Source organism: Protopterus annectens, chromosome 1.part1 (genome assembly GCF_019279795.1).
Source record: "Protopterus annectens isolate FY-2018-M chromosome 1.part1, PAN1.0, whole genome shotgun sequence".
NCBI classification, from domain to species: Eukaryota; Metazoa; Chordata; order Ceratodontiformes; family Protopteridae; genus Protopterus; species Protopterus annectens.
The window spans coordinates 1,422,366,627-1,422,377,059 of NC_056726.1; the positions used below are offsets into that span (position 1 = coordinate 1,422,366,627).

General features: G+C 42.6%; 1 protein-coding gene across 1 annotated transcript in view; it reads left to right on the forward strand.

Moving 5' to 3' along the window:
* The window catches only part of LOC122810805 (cathepsin L-like proteinase), a 535,051-nt gene that overhangs the window by 80,547 nt on the left and 444,071 nt on the right, over window positions 1-10,433 (forward strand). The gene's annotated exons all lie outside the window — the stretch shown is intronic.

The window sequence follows — 10,433 nt, forward strand, 5'->3', positions numbered from 1 at the left end:
GGGAACAATGACCTCTTTTTTCCTGGATGAGAACTCTTTTGTGATAAGGTGTGCCACATCGAAGGATTTCCTGACTACTGTGGCAATGTGATTATCAAAGGAGAGACTACTCCCAAGGTCTCTTATCAAACATTCAGCATTAAGTAGACTACTGTTTATGTGGTACTTCATGGGTACAGAGTTTTTACCAAAGGGGATGACAATGCACTTTTTGGCATTGAGCTCGAGGCCATGCTTCTGACACCAGGCATCTGTCTCAGTGAGGCCCTTCTGTAGGATGTCCACATCATTTGGGGACTCGACTATGGCTCCTAGTTTGCAGTGATCTGTGAACTTCATTAGCCAGAGGCCTTCTGTGTTAGCGTGTACTTCAGAGAAGTAGATACCAAACAGGAGAGGTCCCAGGACTGAACCCTAGGGTACTCCACTCGTCACTGGTTTGAAGTCAGATTTGGAGTCTGCAACCTTTACAGTGTGGGTTCTGTCAGTGAGCCAGTTGGCAACCCATCTTGTGACGTAGGGATTTATACCTAGTTTAGTGAGTTTAGTTATAATTCCAGAATGGGGGATGGTGTCAAAAGCCTTGGCAAGGTCAAGATAGGCTGTGTGATTCACCTTACCCTCTTGTACAGCTTTAGTGACTGCCTCAAATAAGTCAATCAGGTTCAGAAGGCATGATCTGCCTTTCACAAGTCTGAATTGGGTGGGGTCCAGAGTTTGGAGGTTACCAATATCTTTGTTTATGAGTTCCATGATGATATGTTCCATGGCCTTGCAGACCAGGCTCATCAGGCTAATAGGGTGATAGTTCCCAGGATCAGTGGTGGCTCCCCCTTTGTGGAGTGGATAACTGTTGCTGTGCACCATTCAGTGGGCACAAAGCCTGATGTGAGACTATGACTGAACATGGTGCTTAGGTGGGGAGCCAATTCATTCTGAAGTTCAATTAAAATGCAGCCTGGGATGTTGTCCAGTTCCATGGATGCTGTGTTTTGATTTTAGGGAGTGCAGCTTTTACCTGCATAGATGAGATTACAGGGACTCTGCCTTCTTCCTGTATAGATATGGACCCTTTTGGGGGTGAGAGGGGAGCAAAGTAACACTGAACCTATCTGCCAGGATGTTGGCAATATCAGTTGGTTCTGTAATTTACGTGCCATTGTGCTGTAACTCAGAGCAGATCTGGGTGTTGCCATTGAGATTCTTAACATAGCTATAGAATGCTTTGTGGTTGCCCTTAGAATCAGTGGTGATTTAGCTTTTGTAGCTAGATTTGGAGGATCTTATAAGGGATCTTAGCTTCTTACTGAGGCTGACCAGGGAGCTTCTCCACTCATGGGATTTTACTCTCTTTTGCAACCATTTCTTCCTCCTGTTAAAGAGTTTGTTTATGGCAGGGGACCATCAGATTGGCTTCCTTTTTTTGGAGGATAGCATCTTGGTTCTGTTTGGGATAGCACATGCCATGCACTCGTGTAAGTGCTTATAGAGTGTATTTGTGTAGGATTCAGCCATCATATCTGTACTGTCTATCTGCATGGGTGTCATGAAGTTCGCCACTTCTGTCTTAAGAAGCATGAAGTTGGCTTTGGAGAAATTTTTTACAGTGGCTTCTTTTATGGTGGGTGGGGGCATGATGCGGATATCTCGGGTGATTAGCTTATGGTCGGATCTGACCAATGAGGAGTTGACCTCAGGTTTGAAACACCTGTCACTCATGTTGGTAATGACTAGGTCTAGGATATTGTTGTCCCTGGTGGGGGTGTGGATAAGTTGATCCAGGGCATTGGAATTTATGAATTCCAGAAAGCATTGAGCAAAGGAACTGGTACATGAGTAGTTTTCCCAGTTAATGGTGGGTAGCTGAAATCAGCCATTATTAAGGTGTTTGGTTGAACCCTAATATTTTCCAGTATATAAAGAAAAGAGGAGTAGGAATCCTGGGGCATGGTGGGGGATCTGTAGCAAGCTACAATTTGTATTGCAGTTTTTCCCAAAGTTAGTTGCACTTGGATAACCTCAGATGCATTATGCTGTGCAACTAGCCTGGAGTTGTGGATATCCTTAATGAATATGGAAACACCTCCACCTTTGGTGTTCTGGTCCAGGTTAGATGGCCGAAAAGTGTGGCATGAGTTATAGCCTGGTAATGCAGGGGTGCTCTCTAGAGCCTTGAACCAGGTCTCAGTCACTGCACGGATATCGATGTTCTCCATTTTAAGGAGGGCCTCGAGTGAATGCATTTTGAGATTTAGACTTCTAGCATTGAGTAGCATTACCCTCAGTTTTTGCTTGCCTGTTCCTGTTATGGTAGTGAATTTGTCATTTGAACCTTGCCTAAAAAATGCACTATAGGGGCAACAAGACCCTTAGCCAGTATCCAGAATCCCAGGGTTGACAGGTGCAGGCCATCTCTGGCAAAGCATTGTGGTCTGTCGACCATGTCATCCCAGGCAGACAGATACTAGATCCCCTTAGAATGACACCAGAAGCTTAGACAATTGTTGAAGTCAATCATTTTGTCCTTGTACTGTGGTATAATTCTCTGCGATGACAGGATGCTACTCAGGGCTAGGGTCATGCCTGCCTGGGGTACAAGATCGGAGAGCTCTTCCATGTCTCTTTTCATGTAATGCAGGGAGGTACATCTCAGGTTGTTCACACCAACATGGACAATGACAGAGTCATATTTGTACTTGATGTGGAGTGACCTGACTGCGTGAGTTATGTGATGGATCCAGGCACCTGAGAGGCAGCTGACAGTAACCTTTTTCTTGTTTAGCCTGGTGAGTTGGACATCAGTTTGCCTGACTGTAGAGTTACCTATGACTAGTGTGTTGGGTATGTTGTTTTGCCTTATGGGCTGTGGTTTATTGGCACGCTGAGTCTGTGGGTTGTGTGTCATTTGGGTTGTGTTGGGAGGTGGAGGTTGCTTGTGTTTCTGCTTTGGAGGTCTCTGTTGCTTGAGCAGATTATTATTGAGAGCCTCAGCAAATGTTTTTGTGTTTCTATGTGTGGATTTTGGTGGTGTAGGTTTAGTGAGACTGTGTGATGAGTGTGGTGTGGTGCAAGTGTTTACCTTCTCCTCTTGACTGTCAAGTTCAGTCTTGATTGGAGAGAGCTTTACCTCCGGTTTGGCTAGATAAGTGCATCTCTCACAGGTTGTGGTGTTGGGTGGTAGGAGAAGAGGGTTGTCTGTGTACATGAGGCAATTGCTACATTGCCCCAAGATGCCCAAATTCATCAGATAGACATGAGAGAACACTGGGAGCTGACCCTTGGACATACCTGAATATAAAACTACTTTCCTCTAGACAAGTGAGGAAAGTGAGTACAAAAACTGTTAATCTCCATATTGTTATGCTTATGCATTGTAATGCCAATATTAATTGCTAAATTGAACATGTTTTGCAGAACTGGATCATAAAAAATGTATGCTAAGATTAATTTAGCCCAAATATACTATAACAGACACTAACTAATCTTACTGCCTCACATCATGTTCCATATCCCATGTTACTCAGCTTTGTAATTTTTTTTGTAAATTTCCTCTGAAATTCCTCCAGCCTTCTCAGCTGTCCCCTTTTATAGGCATAGAAGGAATCATTATATTCCAGTAGAGGTCTGGTATAAGTTTTGAATACTAGTGTTAATACACTTTCATTCCTTGTTGATAGTTTTCCTAACAAATGGCTCATATGTTTAGTAGCTTTCCTAAGTCTTTGTATTCCTTGACTTTCTCCATTTGAGAAGCCATCATGTAAACGAGTTTAATAATTTTATTTGAAAAATGCATAACTTTGCACTTGTCTATATTAAAAAAATCCTAATCCTTTTAGCAAACTGCCAGACAGAATGTTTTAGCCAATATTCAAATGCTTAGAAGGGACATGTGCAGACCATGACTGTCAGATCAGTGTAGTCTGCCGGATTATATCCTCCCATGTTGGCCAGTATTGTACTCCCTTGGAGAAACATAAGCAAAGCCAAATAATAAAGTCAATCATCTTCTCTTCATATTGTGGTATCATCCTTGAAGAAGGTAGAATTCTGCCCAGTGCTTAGGCTTGTACCAGAATAGGACACAACCTAAGAGCTCCATTATGTCTCTTTTCATATAACCCAGGGTGGTATATCTCAGGTCATTTATACCCACATGGCTGAGTCATATTGGTTCTTGCAATCCAGTGACCCGAGTGGCTGCATGATCTGGTGGATCCAGGCCCCGATAGCAACTGATTGTGACTTTCTCCTTACTCAGCCTGGTGAAAGGGACATCTGTGCTTCCCACAATGGAGCCTCCTATGTCAAAAATGTGAGTTGTGTGGTTGCTTACCTAATGGGTTTAGAAGCTGAGGCTCAGTGAGCTGTAGCTGTATGCATTGCAGGGGTGTTGTTTTAGTGGAGTGCTTTTGGGCAGCTGAGGTTATTTGTTGTAGATGCAATATCTGGGAAGGTCATCGGGGTTTAGGAAGATTACATTATGTGTCCGATCCTTACTGTGTATTGTACTGTGTGCATTACTGACAACCCGGTTGTTATTGTGACTGCTTGTATTTGAAAGCATTGCCTCAAGTGACATTGTGTCATTACACCTGTCACATATGTTATCAGTTTGTTTAACAATTAGTTGGTTGTCAGTAAACATTAGGCAATTACTGCATTGCCTTAGGATGCCCATTTCCAACAATCTGTCTGTGGAGATGGTAGTACAGTTCATGTCCATGGTTACAGTCCCCTTTTTCTTGATCATAATGTTGTTGAAAGAGTAAAAAGTAAAAGTAGGAGTACATAAAGCAAAACTTGAAGGGCAATACTTGCACTTTGTAAGCTATTTTCTCTTTGCATAACTGGGGACTGGGCAAGTTTCTTGTCTAGTTTTATAGAGAAAATGTCAGTTTTAGGTGCCTTTGTTTATACAAGGCACTGCTAAAACTTGCTGCATGATGAGCAGAATTATGCAAAGAAGACAACTTTATACAGGCAAAGAAAACTGATTAAATACACAAAATCGCCTTGTGGCCAATCAAGGGGTCACACTTGAACGTATTTCTCTCTGATTCCCAACTCAGAATACACCATACTACTCCTCACTGCCACTAGGGTACAGTCCTGAGTGTCCTTAAACTAGAATCACAAAGAGAAAGGCCAAAGATTCCAATCTACAAACAACTGACTAATCCAGGAAACACTCTAATAAAAATGACTTAATAGTTAGAGCTATCAGTGATGTGAACAGAATGCAAAGGCACTTTATAGTGATAAAGTGCAATGAACGATAACAAGTAATATGAAAATACAGCAGCACCACAGTCAAAATAAGTTATATAAGTGCAAAAACAAGGTACCTATCCTGTGCTTGGATTGCACTAGAGCCAATCAAATCTCAATGGAAACAGCAGCATTTGTCACAAAGTGTTTGTGTGCTCTAGGGAAATGAGCCAAGAACTGTGCAAACAGGCCAACTTTATACAGGCACAACAAACTGACTAAACACAAAAAGAAGCCTTGTGACTAATCAAAGGGTCACACTCAAACATATTTCTCTATGATTCTCAACTCAAAATAGACCTGACAGCCCCCCCCCCCCCCCCCACACACACACACACTGCCACTAGAGTACAGTCCAGAGACTCCGTAATGCAGAATCACAAAGACAAGCTCAGCACTGAGGAACTAAGTTATCAACAACTGGTTAAACTAGGAAACATTCTAATAAAAAGGAATCAACAGACCAGCAGCCAGCAATGAGGTCAGTGAAATACAAAGGTACTTTACAACAATAAAGTGCAAATAGATAAACACATAATATGAAATATAGCAGCAGCACAGTCAAACTAAGTTATACAAGAGCAAAATGAGTGGAAGTACTTATAATGTGCTTGGATTGCACTGGATTCAAGCCAGACTCTGAAAAGAGAACTCTTAAGTTTAGATGGACTATGAATGTAAACACTGGGCCTGTGTATTTTTTTTCTCCAATGTATGAACCTATGAACTTATGTATTCTAGTTTAATCTTAAAAATATGCTGGCTAACTATCCACAGTGAAAACTATCCATATATACTATATACGCCGCTACACTTTTGGCTAAGGGTCTATCTGAAAAGTGTCTGCAGATCAATTCACTTGCCTCATAAATATATGCCTAAATGAAAATAACATTTTTTTTTAGTGAATAAATTTTGTATCCATTACAGATACTATTTTTGTCAATGATTTTAGTGTGAAGTCTTTTTCAAATACACCACCAAAAATATTCTGGTGCCCTAATCCTACTCTTCACACTTTGACACAAACATTCACGGCTCCTTCATGAGATATTTAATGAGACTAACAATGAACAGAAATGATGCTGTCTCAGCCTATGAACTCTATCAGTAGTCTGCTTCATCCATACAGGCATACAATCAACCTTATAAATGCCCTTCTTCTAAAACGGTGGTCAGTGACTAAATTCTTATCCATTCTCAAGGTGCAGGTACACTAATTGGTATCACCCCTAGTACTGTCTACCCTGCATATCTTTCATTAGTTTGGAATAAAACCACACAATTGTGGAAAAAATAAGCCATTCATACTGAAAGCAAATTCTTAGGGTGGCAATTTCTATCACATCTCTGTGGAAGGCTTTGCCCCCTGCATCCCTTTACTAATTATAAATAGACTAAAGTAAAGTCATTTCAAGGTTACAGTAATTACTACCTGATTGATATATTTGATCACAGAACTCCAAGAGACAAGAGTATGTACACCTCTATAACCCCTTTTCATAGGATCATAGGCTCATAGGATGATACTAGGCTTTTGTTCCAGAGGCCATTATAAGCCTAGCCAGGAATTTCACCCTTGTTCCCACAAAGTCAGCACCTGTTTCCACTGTCCAGCAGGGAAACAGGTGGGATCCTAGGGGTGTATTTTCTGTTTCCCATCCAGTCATCCAGGTTCCTCTTAAAGAGGGCTGGAGAGACACTCTGCTTGACATGGAGAGGGAGTCTATTCCACAGATGGGGGGAGTCTTTGGGACACAAATCTATCCCACCATCAAGTTCTATTAATGTCACAGTCCAGGTTGAGGCCTTGTATGTGGTTTGGCGAGTGGAGTATGACTTACAGATATGCAGCAACTCTATCAAGGCTGGGTCTGAGATGGCCTTGTATGCCAGACACAGGTCACCTCTGAGCACTCTGTATGAGATTGAGTAGAGGGACAGGTATTTTAGCTAGGTCTGTTTCATATATTCAAACGCTTAAAAGTTTGAATTACTAAAGATCAAAATTTAGTGACAGAACTTTTAAATGTTCGAATATATTAAAAGTGAATATTTAAAACAAAAAAGTAAAGGGTTTAAGCAGGGGGGGCAAGCCCCCCCTCCACCCCCCATGTGGGGGGCTGTGTCTACCACACCCCCACTACTTAAATATACCAACTCTGAGATCGCACTTCTGTGTGCAACAGTGTGGAAATGGACAATTTCCCATTTCCTACACTGGACCTCGATCTTGGAGTTGGTATATTTAAGTAGCAGAGGGGTGGGTAGGGTATGCAGCCCCCCATGTGGGGGGTGCAGGGGGACTTGCCCCCTGCTTACACTGTTTAGTTTTTCTTTTTTTTTTTTTTAATATATTCGAACATTTAAATGTTTGATCACTAAAGTTCGATCTTTAGTGATTCGAACATTTAATCGTTCGAATATATAAAATAGACCCTTTTAGCCTATCTGTACAGGATAGGTGTTTGAGACCCTGGATTTTCCTTGTCAGGAACCTCTGTTGTCTCTCCACCTGCTGCATGTGCTTGGCAAAGTACATGCCAAAGGGTGCATTGCACTCAATAATGGGTCCGATAAGGGAGGAGTACAGGGATGTTATGACCTCCTTGTTCATGTATGAAATACCCATATTTATGAGGTGAGCCATTTAGAAAGCCTTCCATACAACAGAGGCAACGTGGTGATCAAAACTCAGGTTGCTATCAACCTGGGTGCTGAAATCCCTCACAACTGATTGCATGGTTAGTACGCTGTCATTAATGTGATAATTAGTGGGAATGCCATTTTCCCCAAAGGGGAAAATGGTGCATTTCTTGGCATTCAGTTTGAGGCCATGCTTGTGGCACCAGTCATTACTTTGGGCAAGGCCGTTTTGGAGCTGTTCACTTCACTAGGGTAATTTAAGACAGCACCCAGCTTGCAGTCATCTGCAAACTTGGACAGCCACAGACCACTGGCTTTGGCTTGCACCTCAGAAAAGTATATCCCAAACAGTAGAGTCCCCAAGACTGATCCTTGGGGTACAATGCTCATTACAGGTCTACTACTAGAGGTGGCTTCCCTTATTTTTATTGAGTGGATTCTGTCAATGAGCCAGTTAGCTACCCATCTGATAACATATAGGTTGATGCCTAGCTGCGAAAGTTTATCTATTATGCCCAAGTGGGAAATAGTGTTAAAGGCTTTGGCTAGGTCAAGGTAGGTGGTGTGCACCGTCTTCCCCTGGTCCATGGCTTTGGTGACTGTTTTGAAGAAGTCATCCAAGTTTAACAGGCATGAACTCCCTTTGACAAAACCAAACTGTGTGAGGTCAAGCACTTGGAGGTTGCCAATGTCCTTGTTTATAAGGTCCATGACAATGCATTTCATGGCCTTGCAGATCAGGCTAGTTAGGCTGATGGGCCTATAATTGCCTGGGTCAGTGGATGATCCTCCTTTGTATAGAGGCATGACAGTGGCTGTCCTCCATTCGACTGGGACAAAGCCAGTGTTTAGGCTTTGTTTGAATAGGGTGCCTAATGGAGCTGAGAGCTCATGCCTAAGTTCATGTAGGATACAACCAAGGATGTTAATGGGTCCCATGGAGACTGTATTTTTTGCCTTTGAGAGGGCATTGAAGACCTGCTCCCTGGTGATGATGGGAGGGGGGCAAGTACTGGAGATGTCCTGGTTTACAGATGGGGGACAGAATGATGAAGTTTTCACTGAATCTGTCTGCTTATGTGGTGTTATTGACCACCAGTTCAGAACAGATTTGGGTGCTACCTTTGAGATTGTGGATGTATGTGAAGAAGGCCTTGTGATTGTCCTTAGTGGATGTGGCCAATTTGGACTCAAAGTTAGCCTTAGAGGATTTCACCAGTGACCTTATTTGCTTGTTCAGACAAAGGAGAGATTGTTCCAACCTGCACCTGCTCCTTCTTGGTCCTGGACAGCAATATTTTCCCTTTATTATATAGTTTGTTTATTGCTACTGTCCACCAGACAGGTTTACTCTTCCTTGAGGAAGATGATTTGGTCCTGTCAGGCATTGCTGAGTCCATACAGCTATGCAGATGCTCTTATAGTTTTTTGGTGTAGGCTTGGACATTAGAGTTAGTTTCAGCTGAAAGGATGGTGGCTGTGAAGCTGCTTATACTTACTCTGAGGAGATTGTAGTCAGCATTGGAAAAGTGTTTTTGTTTGACCCTGGCAAGGGAGGAGTCAGGTGGGAGATGGTGACTTCAAAAGTGGTCGTTTTATGGTCGGATCTTACCAAGGAGGATGACACTGTAGGAGTGCTACAGTGGCTACTCATGTTGGTTAGGACCAGGTCCAGGATATTTTCACCTTTCATAGGGGTGTCAACCAGCTGATCCAATGCACTGGCATTGATGAAGTTAAGGAATCTCTGGGCATTCATGTTTGGGCTAGAATAGGTCTTCCACTCTATGGTTGGGTAGTTAAAGTCACTCAGGATCATGGTAGAGGGTTGAATCTTGATGGAGTCAAGAAAGTCCAGATAGGTGGAGTGGGCATCCTGAGGCATGGTTGGGGGTCTGTAGATAACTATTTGAATAGGTGTTTTGTCAACAGTCAACTGCACTTGGAGTATCTCTTGTGTGTCATATTGTTTCCCCAGCCTGGAGGTGTGCTTGCCTTTGATAAATATTGAAACTCCACTTCTTTTGGCTTTGTAGCCCTCCATTTGGGGTCTGAAAGCATGGCAGGATGAGTAATTTGGTAAGGCTGGTGTGCTCTCCTCAGCTTTGCACTAGGTTTCGGTAACTGCACAAATGTCAGCATCCTCCAGGGCAAGGAATGCTTGCAATGAGTGCAGTTTCATGCTAAGACTCCTAGCGTTTAGCAGTATGACCTTTACATTTCATTTAGAAGAATTTTTCATGTTGGTAATTTTGTGCTCATGACTTTGCCTAAAAAAGGCACTCTGGGGGAGGAAAGAGGCTTTTCCAAAAGCCTGAAGCCCAGGAGAGACAGAGAAAGATGAAGGCCATCTCTGGCAAAGCATCGTGATCTGTCAATCATGTCCTCCCAGACTGTCAGCTACTGGATCCCCTTAGAATGACACCAGAAACTAAGCCATTTGTTAAAGTCAATCATTTTCTGTTTGTATTGAGGCATCATTCTGGGTGAGATGAGCATGCATTATGTAGTGCCCC